A 14,649-nucleotide genomic window follows, 5' to 3' on the forward strand; every position below is an offset into this window, starting at 1 on the left:
GCCATGAAATTGACCAGAATGGATGAGAATTTGGTAGGGCCCTAGCTATTAGCCAGGCTGGGTAGCCTCATGTTCTGTGTCCCCCTACGTCTCTGACTGCCAGATTCTAGGACTGAGTGGCAGGGGATGGGTTACTCAAAAATTACCCTGTTCTGTCCATTGCTTCTGAATCATCGGGTGTTGGTCACTGTCGGAAAACAGGATACTGGGCTTGATGGACCTTTGGTCTGACAGAGTATGGCTATTCTTATTATTCTTTGCTGGGCTTCCCTTGGCCATCTCCCAGACCCAACACCTGGCCTCATCCACCCAGACACATGATCTCTTGGATAACGCCCTTCTCCTGCACCCAGCTAATGTAATTAGTCCTATAGTGGAAACAGTAACAGGGTTTGCAGCAGTGCTCAGGGTTAAGCCCATTCTGATGACGCATAATGTGAGGTTATTAAAACTAAACATGGTAGAATTTACAAATAACATTTATGTAAATTGATCTTATTCAAGTTGCAATTTGAAACACTAACTCAGCAGTGAGAAAATGCCTGGTTTACAAGTAAGAACATAACAATATCCATACTGGGTCAGACCAATGGTCCATCTAGCCCGCTATTCTGTCTTTCAGCAGGGTCTGGTGTCAGGTGCTTCAGAGGGAATGAACTGGACAGGTCAATTCTTGAATGATCCATCCCCTGCAGAAAAACCTGAGAGTCTCTGTATTAAGTTTAGAAATGTGAGCAACAAGGGTGATGTCGTGGTGGGAGTCTGCTATAGACCACCAGACCTGGGGATGAGGTGGATGAGGCTTTCTTCCGTCAACTAGCAGAAGTTACTAGATCGCAGGCCCTGGTTCTCATAGGAGACTTTATTCACCCTGATATCTGCTGGGAGAGCAATACAGCAGTGCACAGACAATCCAGGAAGTTTTTGGAAAGTGTAGGAGACAATTTCCTGGTGCAAGTGCTGGAGGAACCAACTGGGGTAGAGCTCTTCTAGACCTGCTGCTCACACACTGGGAAGAATTAGTAGGGGAAGCAAAAGTGGATGGGAACCTGGGAGGCAGTGACCATGAGATGGTCAAGTTCAGGATCCTGACACAAGGAAGAAAGGAGAGCAGCAGAATATAGACCTGGACTTCAGAAAAGCAGACTCTGACTCCCTCAGGGAACTGAGGGGCAGGATCCCCTGTGAGAATAACATGAGAGGGAAAGGAGTCCAAGTGAGCTGGCTGTATTTTAAAGAATCCTTATTGAGGTTGCAGGAAAAAAACATCCCGATGTGTAGAAAGAATAGTAAATATGGCAGGAGACCAGTTTGGCTTAACAGTGAAATCCTTGCTGATCTTAAACACAAAAAAGAAGCTTACAAGAAGTGGAAGATTGAACAAATGACCAAAGAGTATAAATATATTGCTCAGGCATGCAGGAGTGAAATCAGGAAGGCCAAATCACACTTGCAGCTGCTGCTAGAAAGAGATGTTAAGAGTAAGAAGAAGGGTTTCTTCAGATGTTAGCAACAAGAAGAAAGTTAAAGAAAGTGTGGACCCCTTACTGAAAGAGGGAGGCAACCTAGTGACAGAGGATGTGGAAAAAGCTAATGTACTCAATGATTTTTTTTCCTCTGTTTTCACAAACAAGGTCAGCTCCCAGACTGCTGCACTGGGCAGCACAGCATGGGGAGGGGGTGACCAGCCCTCTGTGGAGAAAGAAGCAGTTTGGGACTATTTAGAAAAACTGGATGAGCACAAGTCCATGAGCCCGGATGTGCTGCATCTAAGGGTGCTAAAGGAGTTGGCAGATGTGACTGCAGAGCCATTGGCCATTATCTTTGAAAACTCATGGCAATCGGGGGAAGTCCCGGATGACTGGAAAAAAGCTAATTTAGTGCCCCTCTTTAAAAAAGGGAAGAAGGAGGATCTGGGAAACTACAGGCCAGTCAGCCTCACCTCAGTCCCTGAAAAAATCATGGAGCAGGTCTTCAAGGAATCAATTCTGAAGCTCTTAGAGGAAAGGAAAGTGATCAGGAAGAGTCAGCATGGATTCACCAAGGGCAAGTCATGCCTGACTAACCTAATTGCCTTCTATGAGGAGATAACTGGGTCTGTGGATGAGGGGAAAGCAGTGGATGTGTTATTTCTTGACTTTAGCAAAGCTTTTGATACTATCTCCCACAGTATTCTTGCCAGCAAGTTAAAGAAGTATGGGCTGGATGAATGGACTATAAGATGGACAGAAAGCTGGTTAGATCATCAGGCTCAATGGGTAGTGATCAATGGCTCCATGTCTAGTTGGCAGCCGGTTTCAAGAGGGATGCCCCAAGGGTTGGTCCTGGGGCCGGTTTTGTTCAATATCTTCATTAATGATCTGAAGGATGGTGTAGAATGCACTCTCAGCAAGTTTGCAGATGGCACTAAACTGGGAAAAGTGGTAGATATGCTGGAGAATAGGGATAGGATACAGAGGGACCTAGACAAATTAGAGGATTGGGCCAAAAGAAACCTGATGAGGTTCAACAAGGACAAGTGCAGAGTCCTGCACTTAGGATGGAAGAATCCCCTTCACTATTACAGACTAAGCACTGAATGGCTAGGAAGCGGTTCTGCAGAAAAGGACCTAGGGGTTACAGTGGACTGGATATGAGTCAACAGTGTGCCCTTGTTTCCAAGAAGGCTAACAGCATTTTGGGCTGTGTAAGTAGGCGCATTGCTAGTAGATTGAGGGACGTGATCATTGCCCTCTATTCGACTTTGGTGAGGCCTCATCTAGACTTCTGTGTCCAGTTTTGGGCCCATACTACAAGAAGGATGTGGAAAAGAATTGGAAAGATTCCAGCGGAGGGCAACAAAAATGATTAGGGGCCTGGAGCACATGACTTGTGAGGAGAGGCTGAGGGAACTCGGATTATTTAGTCTGCAGAGGAGAAGAATGAGGGGGAATTTGATAGCTCCTTTCAACTATCTGAAAGGCGGTTCCGAAGAGGATGGATCTAGACTGTTCTCAGTGATACTTGATGGCAGAACAAGGAGTAATGGTCTCAAGTTTCAGTGGAGGAGGTTTAGGTTGGCTGTTAGGAAAAAATTTTTCACTAGAAGGGTGGTGAAGCACTGGAATGGGTTACCTAAGGAGGTGGTGGAATTTCCTTCCTTAGAGGTTTTTTAGGTCAAGCTTGACAAAGCCCTGTCTGGTATGATTTAGTTGGGGATTGGTCCTGCTTTGAGCAGGGAGTTGGACTAGATGACCTCCTGAGGTCTCTTCCAACCCAGATATTCTATCATTATATGATTCATTCACTCCTAGGTTCTGGCAGCCTGAGGTTTAGGGACACACAGAGCATGGTGTTGAGTCTCTGACCCTCTTGGCTAACAGCCATTCATGGACTTAGCCTCCCTCAACTTATCTAATTTTTAATTCAATCTAACTTTTGCTCTTCACAACATCCCCTGGCAATGAGTTCCACAGCTTGTCTGTGCACTGCGTGAAGCTGCCTGTGAAACCAGAATTCTGCACCATTGTGTGTGCACATTATGAGACAGTCTTTAATTACATCTACACTTGGAGCTGGCGGTGCAATTCCCAGCTCACATAGACATCCTCACACTATCTCTGCTTCAAGTAACACTCTGAAATAGTAGTGTAGCTGCAGTAGCCTGGGCAGGGGCAAGGAGCGGCATGGGCTTGCCTCCACTGGTACAATCCTGCCCAGACCTCTTTTATATGTTGTGACAAAGTGGGGATTTTCCCTTGTTATGTTGTATGTAAGCCTCTGTGAGTCTTACTGTTTTGCATGAATGCTGCGTGTGTCTCAGTTTCCCTGTGTATAGCACCAGTGTCTAGGTGGTGGGAATAAGGGTGCCTTTTGTGGGGGCTGCTCCGGTTGCCTTCATGGATGCTATGGCCGCCCCTTTGTAACCTGAGATCCAGGAGGGGGATGCGATCCACTTCTGTGTGGCCTGTCAGAAGCTCAATGCAATCACCATGTCTGGTGCCTGCCCTATGCCTAGGCCTGATGAGATCCTAGACATGTTGTGGGGGACTCGGTACCCCATGAACAGGGATCTCACCAAAGTCTACTGGCAGGTGCCTTTGGATCCAGAAGCCAGTTTGAAACCTGCTTTAGTCACCCCTGTGGGGTACAAATCTCTGGTCCTACCTTTCAGCCTCAAGGAGGCACTGGTCACTTGCCAGCACCAGACGGATCAGTTACTGAGGGGGAAGGATAATTTTACCTAACGTTCATTGATGATATTTGTGCAGTTAGCGAGACCTGGGAGGACCGTGTGTCCCAGGTGAAGAGGGGCTGAGTCACCTCCAGGATGCAGGGCTGACTGTAAAAGCTGGGATGTGCAAGGTGGGGATGGCAGAGGTTGTTCCTGGGCCACAAGGTGGGGAGCAGCTGCCTAAAGCCAGAGCCAGCCAAGGTGGGGGCGATGAGAGACCGGCCTGCTCCTCAGACTTTACTGGGAGGGCGGGACACTACCGGAGGTTTGTGCCCACTTTAGCTCTGTGTCAGCTCCCATAGCTGAGCTGTGCAGGAAGGGGAAGCCAGACAAGCTGGTCTGGACTGGGCAGTGCCAGAGGGCTCTCTGCACGCTGAAGGAGGCTCTGGTCAAGGGCCTGGTGCAGGGAAACCCAGACTTTGACAAGACCTTTATGGTGTTCACTGATCCCCACACACAGGGCTTGGCATGGTGCCAAGGTAGACTAATGTAAAGGGGGAGAAACACCACATCCTGTATCTAAGCAGGAAGCTGCTGCCCCAGGAGCAGGGCTATGCAGCCATAGAGAAGGAACGTCTGGCCATGGAGTGGGCTCTTAAAAGGCTGCAACCGGATCTATTTGGGTGGTGCTTCATTGTGTATCTGGACCACTCTCCCTGCTGTGGCTGCACCAGATGAGAGGGGCCAATGCCAAGCTCCTGAGGTGGAGTTTGTCCTTCCTGGATTATGAGGTGGAGGTGGTCCACGTTAAGGGGAGTTGAAATGTTATAGCTGATGCTTTGTCCCAGAGATAGAAGCCTGAACTTCCCCAGGTCACTGGCTAAAGTGACCCCGCTCCTTTCGATCTCAAAGGGGGAAGAGATATGATGAAGTGGGGCTTTTCCCTTTGTTGTGTTGTATGTGAGCCTGACTGTTTTGCATGAATGCTGTGTGTGCCTCAGTTTCCTGTGTATTGCACCAATGTCTAGGTGGTGGGAATAAGGGAGTGTGACTGTTGTGGGGGCTGATCAACTTGTGGTAAAGGTGGGATCTGAACCCATGCCCTGAGTTGTTATGGAGTCACTGGGGCACTGCTCTGGTATTACTCCATATGAAGCCAGTCAGGACTCTAGAGTAGCCTCTTCTCTCTGAGCAGACTGTCTTCAGGGCAAGAAGCTTACACAGCTTCGACCTTCCTGGGTCTGATCTTGGAGAATTCAGCATCCCCTTCCACACCGTGCAATTCCCTCAGCGAGTCTGCCTGGGCGGGGCTCCTTGAGAAGCCAGAGGGCCCTGCACCCTCACTAAGCAGTCAGATGTGACACTCAGCCAACTGATACATCAGAAGGTTTATTAATTGACAGGAACACAGTGTAGAACAGAGCTTGTTAGTACAGAAATCAGTGACTTTCAGCCAAGTCCATCTTTAGGGGAGGGGAGCCCAGAATCAGAGCTCTGGTCCTCCCCCTGTGCTCCAAGCCAGCAGAGACTGACTAGCTTCCAGCTACCTGGTCGTTGCCCTGCCCTGCCTGTTACTCCTCCTCTGGCCTTTGTCTTGCTTCCCGGGCCAAGAGTCACCTGGTTGCATCCCCCTCCTGGGTCTCAGGTTATGAAGGGACGGTGATAGAATACATGCAGGCAGCTGGAGCAGCCCCCTCAACAGTCACACACTGTTATTCGTACCACCTAGATATTGGTGCAATACAGATGGAAAGTGAGGCACACACAACATTCATGCAAAACTGTAAGACTCACTTAGGCTCACATACAGCATAAAAAGGGGAAATCACCACTCTGTCACATATGTACTTGGGGCAGCTAGCTCATACTGCTGTTTGCCCCTGCCTGAGCTACCATGGCTACAGTGCTATTTTTAGCATGCTAGTTTAAGCAGAGCTAGCACGGATATGCAAGTTGGGAATAGTATCCCCAGCTCCAAGCGCAGAAGGAGCCCTTCTGTTTTCTTCCATGAGATTCTTGCTTTTTTAAGTGCACAGGACAGCTGCACAAGGGGCAGAATTAAGGTTGCATGGGCAACTGTACATTATCTGCCATCTCCTTACATTCAAGTGTTCACCTGTGCAACTAATGCACTTTTATTGCTATAGCTATGTAGATAACATATCACCCCTCTCCAGCTGCATTTCCCCAACTGTAAAATGAGGGTGCTAACCCACAGCAGCACTGGAAAGGTTAAATTAATGACTCACAGGCACTCTGAGACTTTGGGTGGAAGGTGCTTATAGAAATAGAAACTGCAAGGAGAGTTGCAACTCTTTCTGCTCCAACACATCTCCCATTCCTCCCCAGCAATGGAGAACCAGACAGAGGCAAGCAATTTTGTCCTTCTCGGCCTGACCAATCTCCAGGGACTGCAGCACTTCCTTTTCCTTCTCTTCCTCCTCCTCTACATGACCAGCCTGCTGGGTAATGGGGCCATCTTGGCTGTGATGCTGGCTGAGCCCCGGCTCCACACCCCCATGTACTTTTTCCTGGGTAATCTCTCCTGCCTGGACATCTGCTAATCCACAGTCACCATGCCCAAGATGCTGTCTGGTTTCCTGTCAGAGCACCAGACCATCTCCTTTGCCGGCTGCCTGGCCCAGCTCCACTTCTTCCACCTCCTGGGCAGCAGTGAGGCCATACTTCTGACCGTCATGGCCTATGACCGCTACGTGGCCATCTGCAACCCGCTGCGCTACAGGCTGGTCATCAGCCCAAGGGCCTGCTTGCTCCTGGCAGCAGCCACCTGGTCCACCGGTTTCCTGCATGCCCTGATGACCACCGTCTTGGCATACAGGCTGCCCTTCTGTGGCCACAACCATGTCTCCCACTTCTTCTGTGACATCAAGCCCCTGCTGAGCCTGGCCTGCGGCAGCACCCACCTCAATCTGATCCTTGTCAACGTAGATGCTGCGGTCCTCGGTCTGAGTTCCTTCATCCTCACACTCCTCTCCTACATCTACATCATTTCTTTCCTCCTCCTGAAGGTAAGTCTCGAGAAGGCAGGAGAAAGGCCTTCTCGACCTGCACCTCCCACCTCACCGTGTTATCTCTTTTCTATATACCAGTTCTTAGCAACTACATAGCTGCCACCCCTGGGGTCTCCTCTGAAAGAGACATGATACCCTCCCCCACGTACAGCATTGCCACCCCAGTCCTGAACCCCCTGATATACACCCTGAGAAATGGGGAGGTGAAATCTTCCCTGAAGAAATTCCTGAACAGAAAACCCTGGAAGAGCATGCATTAAATGAATCCAAAACGCCCACAATTGTGTTCAAGGCATTTCAGTCTTTGTAGATCCATAGATTTTTTAAAACATTTTTTGTTGCTCATTTTGTCACTCTAGGTCAGCTTTCTCTACCTGTGTGTCTGTCCTCATTGAGTTGACTTTTCTCTATCTGCTTCTTTTTGGTTTCATGCCAGCACCCTTGGAAAGCCACTGTGAGAGGGAGATGATAGTCATCTTCATGTACAGCATCTTCATCCCAGTGCTGAACCCCTGATCTACATCCTAAGGAACCAGGAAGTGAAATCCACCTTGAGGGAAGCAGGGAGGATAAACCTCTTCCATAGGAAATAGTGAATTGAGTGGAGAGAATTCTCATAAAGTGAATGTTCTATCTCTGATGTTGTCATGGGAAGTGGAAAAACAGACAACATAGTGTAAAAATCACAGACTCGATAAAGTCACTGGATATGGCTCATTGCAACAATCTGTAACCCACTAACCCACCTTTGTCCTGGGACTGTAGAGGTGTTAACTTGTCACTTCACCTTGAATGGTCTCTTGCAACATGTATTAACTTCTTATGCTTAAGAATCTGTTCCAGCTTATATTTAGCTGTCACTCTCTGAGTATTTGTCCCAGAGCTGAAGAGGAGCTCAGCGTAAATTCAAAAACTTGTCTCTTTCACCAACAGAAATTGGTCCAATAAAAGATATTACCTCTTATCTCTCTAATGTACTGTAAGAGACAATCCTGCTTGGGACACTTGAAAATACACTCTAGGGAACCATATTAACTATGATTATATATTTTTTAATTAAAGCAGTGCTGAGAAATTACATTGTAATTTATCATTCTTATTGCTATTTGTATTACACCTGTAGTTAGGAAATAGACCACTGGCAACCGTTCTGAGTTATCATTGCTATCAATATTTTTGTTGCAGCAAATGTGCATAGAAAATAAAGCACGATTCCTCTCCCCCTCCTCTCCCAGGAAAGGACCAGTTGGTCAAAAAGGAACTTTTCACAGGAAAGAGTTGGACTTGAGAAATGTTTCTAGTAGAAAAAAAATTTGAAAAGCATGTCCAAAACTTGTTGAAACATTTTGTTTTGACATTTTTTGAAATGAAAAATGCCAGTTTTCCACAGTTTAAAATGCCTTTTCTTTCAGAAATTTATTCTAATTAGGGCACTTTTAAAAAAGTCAACAATGGCTAAAATGTTTCTAAGTTATGTTGGTCTAAGGTAAAAAGTTATACTGATTTAATGGTGTTTTATGCCACTGTAGCTTATTCAAGTACAGGAAGAGGAATGAGTAATACTACTAATATAAAGCATCTTTATACCAATATAGCATCATCCATACTATGGTACCAGTATAATTATTCCAGTCAAAACAAAAGCAAACAAACAAACAATCCATGCCCAAGATAATTATAAAGACAGAAAACACCATGTGTAGAGCAGTGTTTACATTTTGAGCTTGAGTAAATCACTTGATCCATTTCCTTTCACCTTCTGTTTGACTTGTCCATTCTAATTGCAAACTTTCTGTGTTACAGCTGGTGGGGAATTTCTTAATATATTTTTTAAATCAGAAAATGCTGGTTTGTCAAGACCCAAACCATTTGCCAAACAGGGTCAGGTATGACAATTTTAAAATAGTCAGAGTGAAACATTCTGATACTTTTGAAATCAGATTTTCCAGTTTGAAACAAAAATTGGTTTTCAAGAGAAGAGGGAGGAAAAATGCAAGTGGTGAATTTGCATTGACTAGATGCTGACCTGGGACAAAAATCCACAAACCCACAACTATTATAGTTGCCAGATGCACACCTAAGATTAGTATATGTAAAAAAGTATTTAGAGTGAATTGTCTTTTCCTCTATTGATTCACTTTGTCTAATACATGAATTTGATCACACTTTGGATGAAATTCACCCAGGCTGGGATTTTCAGTTAAGACATCCATTCACATCCTAATGAAATAGTCAACATGGTTTTTGTAAAGGGAAATCATGCCTCACCAATCTACTAGAATTCTTTGCGGGGGGGTCAACAATCATGCAGATAAAGGAGATCCAGTGGATATAGTATATTTAGATTTTCAGAAAGCCTTTGACAAGGCTCTTAAGCAAAATAAGCTGTAATTGGTAAGAGGGAAGGTTCTCTCATGGACTGGTAACTGGTTAAAAGATAGGAAAATAAATGGTCAGTTTTCAGAATGGAGAAAGGTAAATAGTGGTGTCCCTCAGGGGTCTGTACTGGGCCCAGTCCTATTTAACATAAATGATCTGGAAAAAAGGGGTAAATGGTGAGGTGGCAAAATTTGCAGATGATACCAAGCTACTCAAGATAGTTAAGTCCAGGCAGACTGCAAAGAGCTACAAAATGATCTCACAAAACTGAGAGACTGGGCAAAAAAAATAGCAGATGAAATTTAATGTTGATAAATGCAAAGTAATGCACATTGGAAAACAGAATCCTAACTATACATATACAATGATGGGGTCTAAATTAGCTGTTACCATTCAAGAAAGTGACCTTGGAGTCATCGTGGATAGTTCTCTGAAATCATCCACTTAATGTGCAGAGGCAATCAAAAAAACAAACAGAATGTTGGGAATCATCAAGAAAGGGATAGATAATAAGACAGATCATATTGCCTCTATATAAATCTGTGGTACGCCTACACCTTCAATATTGAGTGCAGATGTGATAGCCCCATCTCAAAAAAGATACATTGGAATTGGAAAAGGTTCAGAAAAGGACAACAAAAATGATTAGGTGTATAGAACTGCTTCCATATGAGGAGAGATTAATAAGACTGGGACTTTTCAGCTTGAAAAAGATGGCAACTAAGGGGGGATATGATAGAGGTCTATAAAATCATGAGTGGTATAGAGAAAGTAAATAAGGAAGTGTTATTTACTCCTCATAATACAAGATCAAAGGACCACCAAATGAAATTAATAGGTAGCAGGTTTAAAACAAACACAAGAAAGTATTTTTTTCATGCAATGCACTGACAACCTCTGGAACTCCTTGCCAGAGGGTGCTATGAAAGCCAATACTATAAGGGATTCAAAAGGGAGCTAGATAGATTCATGGAAGATAGGTCCATCAAATGGCTATTAGCCAGGATGGGCAGGGATGGTGTCCCTAGCCTCTGTTTGCCAGAAGCTGGGATTGGGTGACAAGACGTACATCACTTGATGAACTCCTATCTGTTCATTCCCTTTGGTTCACCTGCCATTTGCCACTGTCAGAGGACAGGATACTGGGCTAGATGGACCTTTGGTCTGACCCAGTATGGCCTTTCTTATGTTCCTAATATCAACGAGAATAGCACGTCTAACTCCCTTAGGCCCCTTTGAAAAGTTCAGCCCCTGTGCAGAGGGCCAACACAATTCCAATACACCACTCAAATCCTTCCTCAGTTGTCAAAATAGGAGTGAAGCATTGTATAGGCCTTTATTAGAATAATAATAATAATAATAATCTATTTATATTTTAATTGATATTGTCACATATAATACTGTATATTTGTGGTTCTGTTTATTATTACACAGTTTATTAGTATTAATGATAACAGGGAATTAGCCTGTTTTCATGTTTCTGTTCTTACTCAAGAGGCTTATAATAATAATAATAATAATAATAATAATAATAATAATAATGTCAAGGTAAGAAGTGAATGTGAACATATGATAATTTCCTATTATCCTCCGAGCTAATCAAACGAATGTAAATAAGAAGCTGGAGAGAGACTTTCATTCTATGAAACCAGTTTATTATGTAATAATAAAAATAAAAGCCTGATGTTTGTATTCTGCCTACTCTCCTTGCTTTCACCCAGCGTATTGCACAGATATGCACATAGACACTCATTTCTCTGCTGTCTTTTGTAATTTGCGAAACCAAGTCTGATAAGAAAAAAAAGAATCTGAAGCCAATGTTTATGGCTGAGTGTTTATTGATGCGGAGGCTTTTCCTGCTTCTAACGCCATGGGAGTACAGCCAGGCTTAGAGCCCTGCTAGTAATTGCCTCTGTGCCAATGAAGAAAGGAAGCAGCAGTGCAGGAGCAGCGAGGCTGCACATGTCCAGTGGGATCTCATTAGACTAGCTGAGCAAGCTGCTCCCCAGCTGGGGACCCCGGAGGCAAAGCTGTGTGCACCTTTGCTGTGGCAGGCACTCCTATGGCTGATACTCCCGTTGCTTGTCATTTAGGACCTAATCATCCCCTTGCTATGGGTATCATGTCTCTGGCCAGGGCCTGTAACTGAATCCAATGTGAAAAGACAACGCACACCCGATGAATCCCCTATTTTCTGAGTTGAACTCGGTCACTCGTTTCAGTCATTAGCAGAGTTTTAAATTTACACAAGTTCTGGGAAATCCCAGGGGATGGGGGGACTCTGCCAAAGAACTAGCAGCTGAGGTTTGTAAGGCATGAGAGTTCAATAGGAAAATCCCTGCACCTGAGCCAGGCTGAGCCCGATGAATTAGGATTTATTTGTATTGAGGTCCTGCCTGGGAGCACCAGTCACCACCAGGAGCCCCATTGCACTGGGCACTTGATCAGGGCTTGGGGAACTCAAGTTTAATGAGTAAAACTTTGAAAAGCATCACAGGATTTAGGAGCCTAAAGAGAAGATTTTATAAGCATTTAGGCTCCTAAATTCAATTGACTCCAGGTGCCAAGGGCCAAGAGTCTCAAAGGCATTTAGGCGCTTTATTCCCATTGATATTGATGGGAGTTTGGTGCCTAATAATTTTCAGGATCTGGGCCATAGGCACTTTTGGAAATCTCACCAAGCACTTAGCTGCTTCTTTAGGCCCCTAAACACCTTTGAACATCTGACCCTAAGTCACTTAAGTCCATCTTTTTAAAGGTAGTTAGGTGCCTAACTCATATTTATTTCATTGGGATTTAGGTGTCTAAATACTTGGCAGACCTAAGCCTGAGGTCTTGCCACACTGAATGTAGCAATACATAAATACATTTGAAAAACTGGGTTTAAATCCTTTTGAAAGTCAACAGGACTTCGGCCCTTCCACAGGGAAACTGGTACTGATAGAACTGAAGGTACAATTTTATACTGATTTAGCTGAACTAGTGCAACTTTGTATGCGGAGACTCTTACATCTGGGTTTGGAAGGATTCGATTTTAGTCGGTAAATAACAGTAAATATTGACTTCAGTATACACACTCACACTGATGAAAGCATATTTCCATCAGCATAACAAAAGAACATACAAACGGCCATACTGGGTTAGACCAAAGGTCCATCCATAGTAATCAAAACTTATAGACAGACAAAGTAAGAAAAATGCTGCTTGAGAACATATTAGAGTTTGTTTTAAGAATATTTACTTCGTATATTTTGACGTGTGATGCTGACTATTTGTCTTTTAATGGATACAAAGTGTTAACATTTTTAATTTTGGCATCTACTGATATTAAATAATAATTTTCTAATCCCCCATAATTTCATGCTTACCTATAATTTTGCACAACTGTGAATATTTAAATCAATAAAAATAGGGGGAAAATGCTTTAAAATAAACATTGGTATTATCTGTCAAAATTATATTAAAAAAAACAACAAATTCAGTGTTATTATGGCACATAAACATTTGACCTGAGCCCACAAATGTACAGGCACAACTAAATCCAAAGAACCAGTTGTGAACCAATCTGTGCACGTTCACACTTAAAAATTGCACTTGTGAATGTGTTAGATGACCCCTCAGGGATGATGCACAGAGGATATGAGTTGTTACTGTCAGCCAGGGGCAGCTCTAGACATTTTGCCGCCCCAAGCATGGCAGCATGCCGTGGGGGGCGCTCTGCTGGTCACCGATCCCGTGGCTCTGGTGGACCTCCCACAGGCATGCCTGTGGAGGGTCCACTGGTCCCACGGCTCCACCAAAGCCGTGGGACCAGCGGACCCTCCGCAGGCATGCCACCATAGGCTGCCCGCCTGCTGCCCTCCAGGTGATCGGCAGAGCGCCCCCCTCGGCAAGCCGACCCAAGTACGCGCTTGGTGTGCTGGGGCCTGGAGCCGCCCCTGCTGTCAGCTGCTATAGAATTTTAGCTCAAGCTGCAGCGACTTTTGTATTTAGCTCTGGAGATTCCTACTTCAATCCTCAGTGTGCTAGTCAAAAGGGGAATCATCACTTAATGTCTGTAAACAGATAAACCCTTAGGCCTCATCTGCTCCCAAGTCTTGTACTGCTGTAACTATGTTAGTGCCAGGGGTTGTTTTTTTTGCAAAGATAGCTATACCAGTACAGCCACTACAATGGATACAGGTCTATCGACATAAAAGTGCGTTAAGCCAGTATCGCTAGCTCCCTTTCCTATACATGAATAGATAGAATAGAGATGGTAAGTCTGCATTTAACCTGTGTAGTCACTCAGTTAGGCCCTGTTTTTTCTAGCATTTAAATGCATGCACATCTTTACCTTTATGTCTGCAGGGCTGGGGCCTTAGGGAATATCTACACTAGGGAATTACTCCGATTTTACAGAATTTGATTTTTGGCAACAGATTGCATAAAGTCGTGTGCATGCTTCCACACTAAGCATATTAATCAGCGGTGTGAGTCCATAGTGCTGAGGCTAGCGTTGACTTCGGGAGCATTGCACTGTGGTAACTATTCCATAGCTATCCCATAGTTCCCACAGTCTCCCCCACCCATTGGAATTCTGGGTTGAGATCCCAATGTCTGATGCTGCAAAAAACATTGTCTTCTGCTGAGCACCCAGGAGATGATGATGGCTAGCAGTCGTAATGCAGCATCTTCTGCCGAGCACCCAGGAGATGATGATGGCTAGCAGTGGTATTGCACCATCCGCTTCCAGCCTAAGATGTAAAAGATAGATGGAGTGGATCAAAACAAGAAATAGACCTGATTTGTTTTGTATTCATTTGCTCCCACCTCTCTCCATGAAATCAACGGCCTGTTAAATCCAGAGTTTTGACTTCAATCCTTGAGGGGGCCATTCTGCTTGACAGTTGTTTGTGTTTTTCCTTGATGCAAAGCCACCCCCTTTGCTAATTTTAATTCCTTGTAAGCCATGTCATCAGTCGCCCCTCCCAAGAGCACCGGCAGACAATCATTTTGTGCCTTTTTTCAGTGCAGACGCCTTCATCTCAATGCAGAAGTCATGAACACTGTAAACACCTCGTGCATTATCATGCAGTTTCTGCA

General features: G+C 44.7%; 1 pseudogene; it reads left to right on the forward strand.

Moving 5' to 3' along the window:
* The first annotated feature begins 6,504 nt into the window (after positions 1 to 6,504).
* LOC127030935 (olfactory receptor 12D1-like) lies at positions 6,505 to 7,445 on the forward strand (annotated as a pseudogene).
* The last annotated feature ends 7,204 nt before the right edge of the window (positions 7,446 to 14,649 follow it).

The sequence above is a fragment of the Gopherus flavomarginatus genome, chromosome 11 (assembly GCF_025201925.1).
Source record: "Gopherus flavomarginatus isolate rGopFla2 chromosome 11, rGopFla2.mat.asm, whole genome shotgun sequence".
Taxonomy (NCBI): Eukaryota; Metazoa; Chordata; order Testudines; family Testudinidae; genus Gopherus; species Gopherus flavomarginatus.